We start from the raw sequence: 9,420 nt of genomic DNA on the forward strand, positions 1-9,420 counted from the left end.
CCAAGTACCCTGGATTCTAGAATTAGCTTTTATTCACTCACCATATTATTTTTAAATACCCACATACATACACATGTGAGTCTCCTGTCTAGATGTCTTGCTCTATAGTCTCCATGGACCTAAATTCTTACCCTTCCAGGCTCCTTCTTCAGGCCTGTCTCAGCCTTCACGGATCTCTCCATCTCAAATCTTTGAGAGTCTGCTTTGCTCTGCAGTTCAGTTGGCCAGGAAATATGTCTCACACTCTGTGGAGCCCTTTCTCTTTTCCCCTAAGGCATCTGCCCAGTGTTGAGTTTAGAGGGCCCATTCAAAACACAAATGGACAACCAAACATAAACCAATCTCATTAGAGAAAATTAGTGAAACTTTTTCCTAGAAGGGTATCTCTGGTTTGTCTGGAGTCCTAATTAGGGAAAAGAGGTCAGGCTGGCAGGACCAGAGGAAAGCAAAGAGAGAAAGCAGATAAGCTATAAGTCTGCCTGTTTTCATGGTCCAGGACACATAGCCCTCCTGTGCAAATAATTCACAATCTTCCTGTACCCAGCTATTACCAGACCATCAGCTGATAGAAAAGTGCAAGTTAACTCACTGCAACCTTGGCATTATCAGTGCTGCACATAGCTTTCTCCAGCACAAGCTCCATCCTATAAAGTCCCCAGCAAGCCTTTGTCTCCTTGCAGTCAGCTCTTTCTTCTCTTGCTGACCTGCCTGTTGCTTCACTGCAATCTATCTTCATATGTTCTCTAATAAATCTGCCTTTTATTTTCTTTTTTACCTACAACTGTCTTGGTAAATTCTTTTTACCTCCCACGTGACACTGGCCCCAAATAGTCGCTACCCATGAGAGTCTGTACATTGAAACAGAAAGAAGAAACCCCCGCCCTCACCTTCATAGACTGCCAGGACAATACACCTGGGTTTCTATACAGCTTCCTCTTTACCTTCCTCTCTCTCCCACTTTCCAGTTTCAGTATACTATCTAAAATGCAAGTCTGACCTTTCAAATCAGTAGTCAACATTTTCCTAACCCCGTGCTGGAAACTCAGTGGAAATTCTTAGCATGGAGTACAAGCCCTTTAAGGTTTGACCCCATGCCTTCTCCACACTCAACTCCCCACTGCATTTTAATCTCTGTCTTCAGTCATTTGGAAGAGCTCTTATCCATGTTAGGTCTTTACATACGAATCCCTTCACTCATAACACTTTCTCCCTCCACTCTCCTCTCCTCTTTACTTCCTCTCCTCTTTCCTTTCACCAAAGCTAACTCCTACCTATCCTCCCTTTCTGGGCTTAGCTGTCCCTACAAGTCCTCATTAAGCCCATAGGAAGAGGTGCTCCTCCTATATGCTTCCATTATCATGGGGTTTACCCTCTACTGGCATAAATCACTTTATACAGTAATTGTCCATTCACTAGCTGGTTATCCTTGCTGGAATGTGTGTTTATGAGAAAAGAGGCCATTCTATTTTATTTGCCTCTGTACTTAGCACATGCCTGTCAGAGTAGGTGGCTGTTGAATATTTATTGAATCAATGGCTAGCTGAATGAATAAATGAATGCTTTTTCTTTTGGAGTTCAATGTTTTTCTGAGCCTCATCACGTATTTGAACCTCTTAGGCAAAGCAACCAGGCTTAAGTGAAGGGGATTATTCCTTTCTTTTTTTTCTTTTTCTTTTTTTTTTTTTTGAGATGGAGTCTTGCTCTGTCGCCCAAGCTGGAGTGCAGTGGCTCAATCTCGGCTCACTGCAACCTCCGCCTCCCAGGTTCAAGTGATTCTCCTGCCTCAGCCTCCTGAGTAAGTGGGATTACAGGTGCCTGCCACCATGCCCAGCTAATTTTTGTATTTTTAGTAGAGACGGGATTTCACCATGTTGGCAAGGCTGGTCTCGAACTTCTGACCTCAGGTGATCCGCCTGCCTCGGCCTCCCAAAGTGCTGGGATTACAGGTGTGAGCCACCACGCCCATCCTATTCCTTTCTTTTTATCTAATCTCAATAGTTTGAAAAGAAGTCCAGATGTGTGACACATTTCCCAAATCCTGATCATGGGCAATGACTGAATCATGCAGGCTGGGGAACATGCCCACTATCAGTGCCCATAAGTAATACCAACAACTGTGCCCAGAGAATGCAAGAGGAACCATCCTGCACAGGCACAAGGCAGGGCTAGGTCAAGAGGACAACCTATCGGCTTTAGGGTCCCATCCCCTGGGGGAGCACAGGGCATGGGAATAGTTTTAACAGGGTCAGTTCAGTAAGCATATTCTCCCTTCTCCGACCAGGAAGCTGTAGGTGGCAGTGTAAAGGAGAGCTCAGAAGAGCAGGAACAGAGAAGGAAAGAATGTAATTGTTCCTCCAATTCCACTCATTCAACCAACATTTACTGGGCACCTATCCTATGCCGGGCACAGTGCTAGGCCTTGGGGACACAGTTTCCTCCCTTTGTGGAGTCTGTTATCTAGAGGTGTGCCTGGCATTACTTAATCACATACATAAATTTAATGGGCATCTTTAAATTACTTCAAAAATATAAGTTCAGATTATGAGTGTTTATGAGGAAAGAGTCCATTCTATTTTATTTGCATCTGGACTTAGCACATGCCTGACAGAGTAGGTGGCTGTTGAATATTTATTGAATAAATGGCTAACCGAATGAATAAACAAATATTTTTCTTTTGGAGTCCAAAGGACTCCACGGCCAAATATGGCTTGGATGTGTCCCCACCCAAATCTCATCTTGAATTGTAGTTCCTATAATCCCTTCGTGTCCTGGGAGGAAGCCAGGGAAGTAATTGAATCATGGGGGCAGTAACCCCCATGCTGCTGTTCTTGTGACAGTGAGTTCTCACAAGATCTGATGGCTTTGTAAGGGGCTTTTCCCCCTTTTTTCGTCACTTCTCCTTGCTGCCGCCATGTGAAGAAGGACATATTTGCTTCCCCTTCCACCATGATTGTAAACTTCCTAAGGCCTCCCCAGCCCTGTGGAACTGTGACTCCATTAAACCTCTTTCCTTTATAAATTACCCAGTCTTGGGTATGTCTTTATTACCAGTGTGAGAACAGACTAATACAGGTGTATAATAAGCAGGGATGTGGCCTAGTCAGGGAGGATATGAAAGGCTTCCTTGAGGAAGTAACTAGTGAGCTGAGAGCTGAAGCTTGAGTAGGAGTACTTTAGGAGTACTTTAGGAATAAAGCATTCCAAGTGGAGGAAACTGCATGAATGGCCTTCCCTTCTCCATCAAGTTAAAGAAAGAACCACTTCAACCAAGTTCAGTTCTATAGGCCTTATCTGCTTCTTCTCAAACCAGTATCTACATTTCATTTAAAGAAAAAGGAGGCTACAAAGTGGACTTGTGTGTGGGGACTGCTGCTGGGCATTGTAGATTGCAATGAGGGGCTGGGGTGATCAGTCCACATCTAGTTACCCTAAGCTTTGACCATCAGCCATCCTCCTTTGGAGACCTGCAATGCATGAAGGGGCAGGTTCCTCTCAAACTTGGATCCAGCCAGTGACGCCAGCAAAAAGAAGCCCCAGCCCGAGGCCAAGAGCCCATAAAGGGTGAACTGATCCCCCTATTTCAGGAAGAGCATGGCGCAGCAGCTATATTTGAAAATCGAGGTAAACAAGAGCTCAGCTCAAGTGGATGGGGCACGACAGCTGTGGAAGATTAATCACACGCCGCTGCAAGTCACCGGGTCGCCAGGGGCCGAGGAGGCTTCCCTTTTGGTGCCCCACCAGAAGGCCGGATGTGTTCCTATCACGTACCCACATTCCACCCCCCCTCAACTCCCTCCTCCCCCCACCCCCTTCGGGTGTTTCTTGACCACCCAGGAGCTTGGCTGCGCCTGCTGCAGTCTGCGTTTCTGATAAATTGAAACCAGTTTCAATTCTTCTGCCCGGGAGACCTAACCGCTGAATGCGTTCGGAGGTATGTTTTTTAATCGCCAGGAAAGGGGGAGAGAGGGGGGGGGGTGGGGGAAAGGAGGAGAGAAGAGAAGAGAAGCGGGGGGCGGGGGGAGAGAGAGAGAGAGAGAGAAGGAAGCTGCGATGAGCGGGTAAATTTATGGTACTGCATTAAAGGCATTTCTTCTATTTAACCCCACCCCGCCACTACCACCACTACCACACGGTTAAAAATAAAATACAATGAATTAAGACGAAAAACTACTTTTTTCCCCGGAGCAAATTGCTTTCATCATCTTTCCCAGTGGCTCGGGTCCTCTGGGCAGGTCAGCCAGGGCCTGTAGGAGCAGCAGCGCTAGCCTCGGAATCAGGGCTTTGACTGTGTGTGTGTGTGTGTCCGCGCGCGTGTGTGCGTGCGCGCGTGTGTGTGTTGGGGGATCAGGGGAGGGTTAGTTATATATTTCGATTCTCTCCACCGAGCCCCGGATCACGCAGACCACCAGGGGCTGGAGAGTGCAGCACTGGAGAAACCCTCCTTCTCCCTCGCCCCCTTGGCCCCAGCGGTGGGTGCTCTGGGGCTGCAGCTCCCGACCCGCGGCGGTGGAGTCCCGAGATTGGGGTGAGCGCGTGCGTGCGTATGTGCACGCGGGTGCGCGCCGAGTGGATAACGCGCTTCCCTGCTAGCCCCCAAACCCGGCGGACACTCACAGCACCAGAAGCATAACACGCCCTGGCCCAGGCGGCACACATATGCCGACATGCATCCAGCACACACAACACAGCAGTCAGTCTCCCCAAACAGCACCCGCTACCAACCCAGCATGCTCACGATCCAACTGTACCCACCTGCCCAAGCATCTCTCTCTGCCCCTCCCTACCCGGCGGCACCCTCCTGTAGACACCCACTCTGCCAGATCTGCCCCCCCAACACTGCATACACAATGTACACTTTCCGGGGCACCCTCACCCCACTTCTCCTGGCACTAAATCCACAGGAAGGCGGTTCATATGAATGATCTTGAGAAATAACTTAACCCCGTTATTCACAATCAGGGATCCTCTTAGGGGCATCCCAAGCCCCCCAACCTCTACCTCCTATGTCTCGGCTGGCCGCTAAGGGGGAAGGGCAGGAGGCTCACCCCATTACTCACCGTTTCCTCTCGGCCTCCCGAGCGGAGTGGGCAAGTGAGGGGGGTGAGAGGAAGGTACGCGATGCCCCCGCCGCCCGGCGCCTCACCGGTCGCAGCGGCTCATCGCCCCCGCGGGCTGCCCGCCGGCCGCAGCCGCGTCCGGGGCATGTCAGTCCGCCGCCGCCGCCCTCCCGCCGGGGTTCGTGGGCTCGCAGCTGTCAGGGAGCTGCGGGGCAGCGCATCTGGAGCGCGGGGTCTGGGAGGGAGGGTGTCTGGGGCCAGGGCGAGGGGCCCCGGGAGGGGTCCTTCCGCGCGGATTTCAGAAAGAGGGAAACCCCGACCCAGAGCGGTGACTGGAATCTACGCCCGGGAGAGGCCCGGAGTCCCGGCCGCGGGCGGCGGGGGATTCCTGCCGGAAGGGGCAGGAAGGCAAGCAGCCCGGCGCGCCCTGGCGGCTCCGAGGGACCTGGGCTCGGGCTTGCGGTCGCGTCGCCTGGACTTTCCCTGGGCTGGGAGCGCGCCGGGTCTCCGCCTTGCACGCTGTCACCGCGGGAGACGTCTCGGCCTCGCCGCGCGCAGAGGGGACGCGCGGAGAGGCTGGTTTCTGGGCGAGCGGAGAGCTTTGCCCATTAAGCTGCCGCAAGAAGCCAAATCAAAAAGCCAATCTCCAAGCCTCCAAACGGAACGTCACCCTATCAGCTGGGAGACAGCGCCGCACTGACTGACAAGCCGCGCATATTTATCCTCGCGCGCGGAGGGGAGACTCTCAGAACACTCCTCGACCAGCGGCGAGGAAGTCGAGCCCGCATCCCTCATCCCGCATCCAGAGCCCCCGAGGGACGAATTCAGATCCAACCCCTGCCCCGCGGCCACCCACCCCAGTCGTTGGAGCCTGGCGCCCGCGCCTCCCGGCCGTCAGCACGTCAAAACGGCGGCGCGTCCTGACCTGGATTCCGCCGGGTTGGGAGCTCCAGGCAGCAGGCGGGCGCGCGGCACCGGCTTTCCCCTTGTCCTCAGGAGACGCTGCCTGGAATTCCGAAATTAAGTCTCCACCAAACACATCTGTGGTTTTTAAATATAGCAGGGAACTATTACCCAGGCAGGGTCCACCCAGGCCTAGGGGAGGAGTTGAGGGGGATGGAGATTGGCAGTGGAGGGAAAAGAAAACTCCTTTTTTCCCCCTTTTTTTCTTCTCTTCTTGGTGCAGAACCCAGCCTGTCATTTTCTCAACCCAAGTCAAACAACAGTTTGTGAGAGACGCTTGGGTGAGCTCTGGTATGTTGGCTTTTCGGGTTTCTAAAGCTAAAAATAAGAGGGGGCTGCCTCCCAAATTGCTGCTTACTCTGGGCCTGGAGGCTGGAAGAGAGCTGGTCCTTTGATGCAGCAGCGGGACTAGGGCTTGGGGCTTGGCTCAGGCGAAGTGTACACACGTAGCCTTAAATCAGATGCCTGTAATTTCTGCTATATTTGTCAGGCTTGGTCCTAGAGGCATGCGGGGTGGGCAAGCCACTCCTAAGAATGGGGTTTCAAGCCCTTAGCTTATCGGTGGCATTAGGCAGATCTAAAATGAGCCTGGTGGCTGGCCTTCTGTAGCGACACCAGTGCAGAAAAGTCAGAATGTAAGGGCAGGAAGTTGTTCTCTTTCAGGCCTCTCTGCTGCCTGAGGCTAAGTGTGAGGGGCCAACAAATGATAATAATACTTACCAAATATCAGCACATTTTAAGGGCCAGGAGTGGTGCTAGTGAATTTGATTGTATTACCTCATGCCATCCTACTAAAACTCTGTGAGCTAGGTACAATTACCAACTCCATTTTTTTGTTGAGGAAATTGAGCCTTAGGTTAAATAACCATCCCAAGGCCACGTGCAGCAGAACCAAGGGTTGAAATAAAATGCAACCAACCGAAGTTGTGCTGAGACCTCAACAGTGTGTGTGACTCCTGAGATCCCTGGCTCCTTTGCCCGGCTACTCTGGAGCAAGGCTTGGTTCAAAGAGATTAAGTGGGTGTAGAGACTAGGGAATCTCTAAGCCTGAGATGGCAGGAGGTCTTTGCTGGTCCTTTGACTCAATGTTCCGTTAGCAAGCCGTGTGGTGGTTTCTGGCCTGAGTCCTGAGTCAGAATCCTGGATGTGCTCAGTAGGAGCAGTAGGAGTGCTTTCAGACCCCTGAACCTTTATGGGCCTTGAATTTCATTTAAAGTTAGGGCTGGGACTGACTTTGAAAGGTTTCAATAGCTTCTAAAGTTGTGGGATCTCAGGATATGTCAGTTACTGGAACTTACCTTGTGTTTGCTCTCATGGAGAGTCACAATGCTGAGTCTACACATTGAGAGTCTACAGTAGAGACAAAGAGATGGCTAATGGGCACCTAAATTGATAGAGTTTTTAGGTAGGCCAATTTTGAAAGATACATCAAATTCCTTAAAAATGTGAATGCCTGTGACCCAGTAATTTTACTGGAAGAAATTTATTCTATGGCAATCATTAAGGATATGTTCAAATATTTAGTTACAAGGATATTCATGGTAGTGTTTTTAAGAGTGAAAAATTGGAAACATCTTAATTTTCCAACACAACAAATTGGTGAAGTAAACATGTTTTGTTGACATAATGCTGTATTCTACCACTGTAAAAATACTGATGCAGCATTCTGTGTACTGGTGTGGAAAGGTTTTTATAATATATCGTAGACAGAGAGAAAAAAAAAACCCAGAACATAGTGTAACACAGCATGTGCAGGGGTGGCAGGGTGGGGATGAATGCCCTGGCAGCATAAAAACACCAAAATGGTAGTGGTTATCTCTTGGTGGTGGGATTTCTGGTGATTTTGTTTCTCTTTATGTCAATCAACTTTATTGAGGTGTAATTTACATACAACAACTCACTTTTTTTCTGATATATGCTTTATGAAGGCATCAAAAACAAGGTCTAGTGCACAGGCTAAATGACTATCTCAGTAGTGAGGAACATGAATCTGCAAAACTATCCCAGTAGTGAGGAACATGAATAATATTTCAAGATACCTGCAAAAACTAACTGATGATATTAAAATATCTGACATTTCTAATGGAGATAAAGTTACAGGTATCCAAACATCACTACTACTACTAAAAACTCACCTGTTTTAAGTGCATAGTTTGAAGAGTTTTTATACAAGTACATACATGTAGAGCAACAACCTCAGTCAAGACATAGAACATTTTCATCTCCCCCAGAAGTTCTCTCAGGCCCCTTTATACTCATCCGCTCTTCCCACAGGCAACTATTGATCTGCTTTCTGTCACTGTGGATTAGTTTTGCTTGTGCCAGAATTTTATTTGTTTGCTTGTTAATATCTATTGATATCTTTTCAGTGAACATTACCTATTCACTAAAACTGAACCAGCAACAACAACAGAATTGGTCATGTCATTTTTTTTAGAACTACCAAACAAAACAGACAGGAACCTTGTCTTCCTCTTGTCACCTGTGACAGGGCAATGCTGGGGGGAGGAAGGCAAGAGGTGCCAAAGCATGTTCAACCAACGCTGTCGGCAGAGCTGACTTGTGTAGGTTCCTCTGAGTTCTAGGTAGACTGAAATAGCAAAGCCCAACTCTGCATTCTGAGCCTCAGTGTCCTCACCGGTAAAATGGGAATAATACTACTAATTATTATTATTAATAATAATACCCACCTCATGAGGTTGTTGTGAAGCTTCAGTGAGATTACAGTTTCTGGTACAGACCAATCCCCAAATATATATCAATTCTCCTTCTCCCCTACTTTTTTTCTCCCCCAACCCTGCTTCTCTCCCATCTTAAGTTCTACAGCCAACCTTCATGTGGCCTATGAAGTCTCAGACTGCTTTTAACTCTGGACATTCTCACTTCTTTTTTCTCCCCACTGCATGCATACAGGGTTGGAAAACATTAAATGTAATGACACCGTACTTGCACTTCTGCCATTGTTACTTATATCTAGCTGTACTGGAACCCAAGGAGATGTTCACAGGGAAGATGGAAAGCAAGCTATGTAACATCAGCATTGGGAGCAAGAGCCACAAACCTCATTTTCAAGTTGGGAAGAAAGTCAGGACCCGAGAAGCTACAGGATTCAGCCCAGTCACAGAGCTTGGTAAGAACTAGACAGACTCTTTTATGGACTGAATTGTGTGTCCCAAAACTTGTGTGTTGAAGCCCTAACCCTTAGTACCCAGAATGTGCCTGGGTTTTGAGATAGGGTCTTTAAAAAGGTAATAAAATTAAAACAGTGCCGTCAGTGTGGGCCCTAATCCACTATGACTGCTATCCTCATAAGAAGAGGAGATTAGGACACAGACAGACAGAGGGACAACCTTGTGAGGACACAGCGAGAAGGCAAGCCAAGGAGAGAGAAATCAAATGT

At 48.8% G+C, this 9,420-nt stretch overlaps 1 protein-coding gene across 1 annotated transcript in view; it reads right to left on the minus strand.

Annotated features, from left to right (window-relative positions):
* SLC8A3 (solute carrier family 8 member A3) overlaps positions 1 to 5,713 on the minus strand; it is a 144,789-nt gene extending 139,076 nt beyond the window's left edge. Inside the window, exon 1 of the mRNA XM_004055369.4 lies at positions 5,058 to 5,713. The gene's annotated coding sequence lies outside the window, so the exon portion shown is untranslated. The remainder of the gene's footprint in view (positions 1 to 5,057) is intronic.
* Between the last annotated feature and the right edge of the window lie 3,707 nt (positions 5,714 to 9,420).

Source organism: Gorilla gorilla, chromosome 15 (genome assembly GCF_029281585.2).
Source record: "Gorilla gorilla gorilla isolate KB3781 chromosome 15, NHGRI_mGorGor1-v2.1_pri, whole genome shotgun sequence".
Lineage (NCBI taxonomy): Eukaryota > Metazoa > Chordata > Mammalia > Primates > Hominidae > Gorilla > Gorilla gorilla.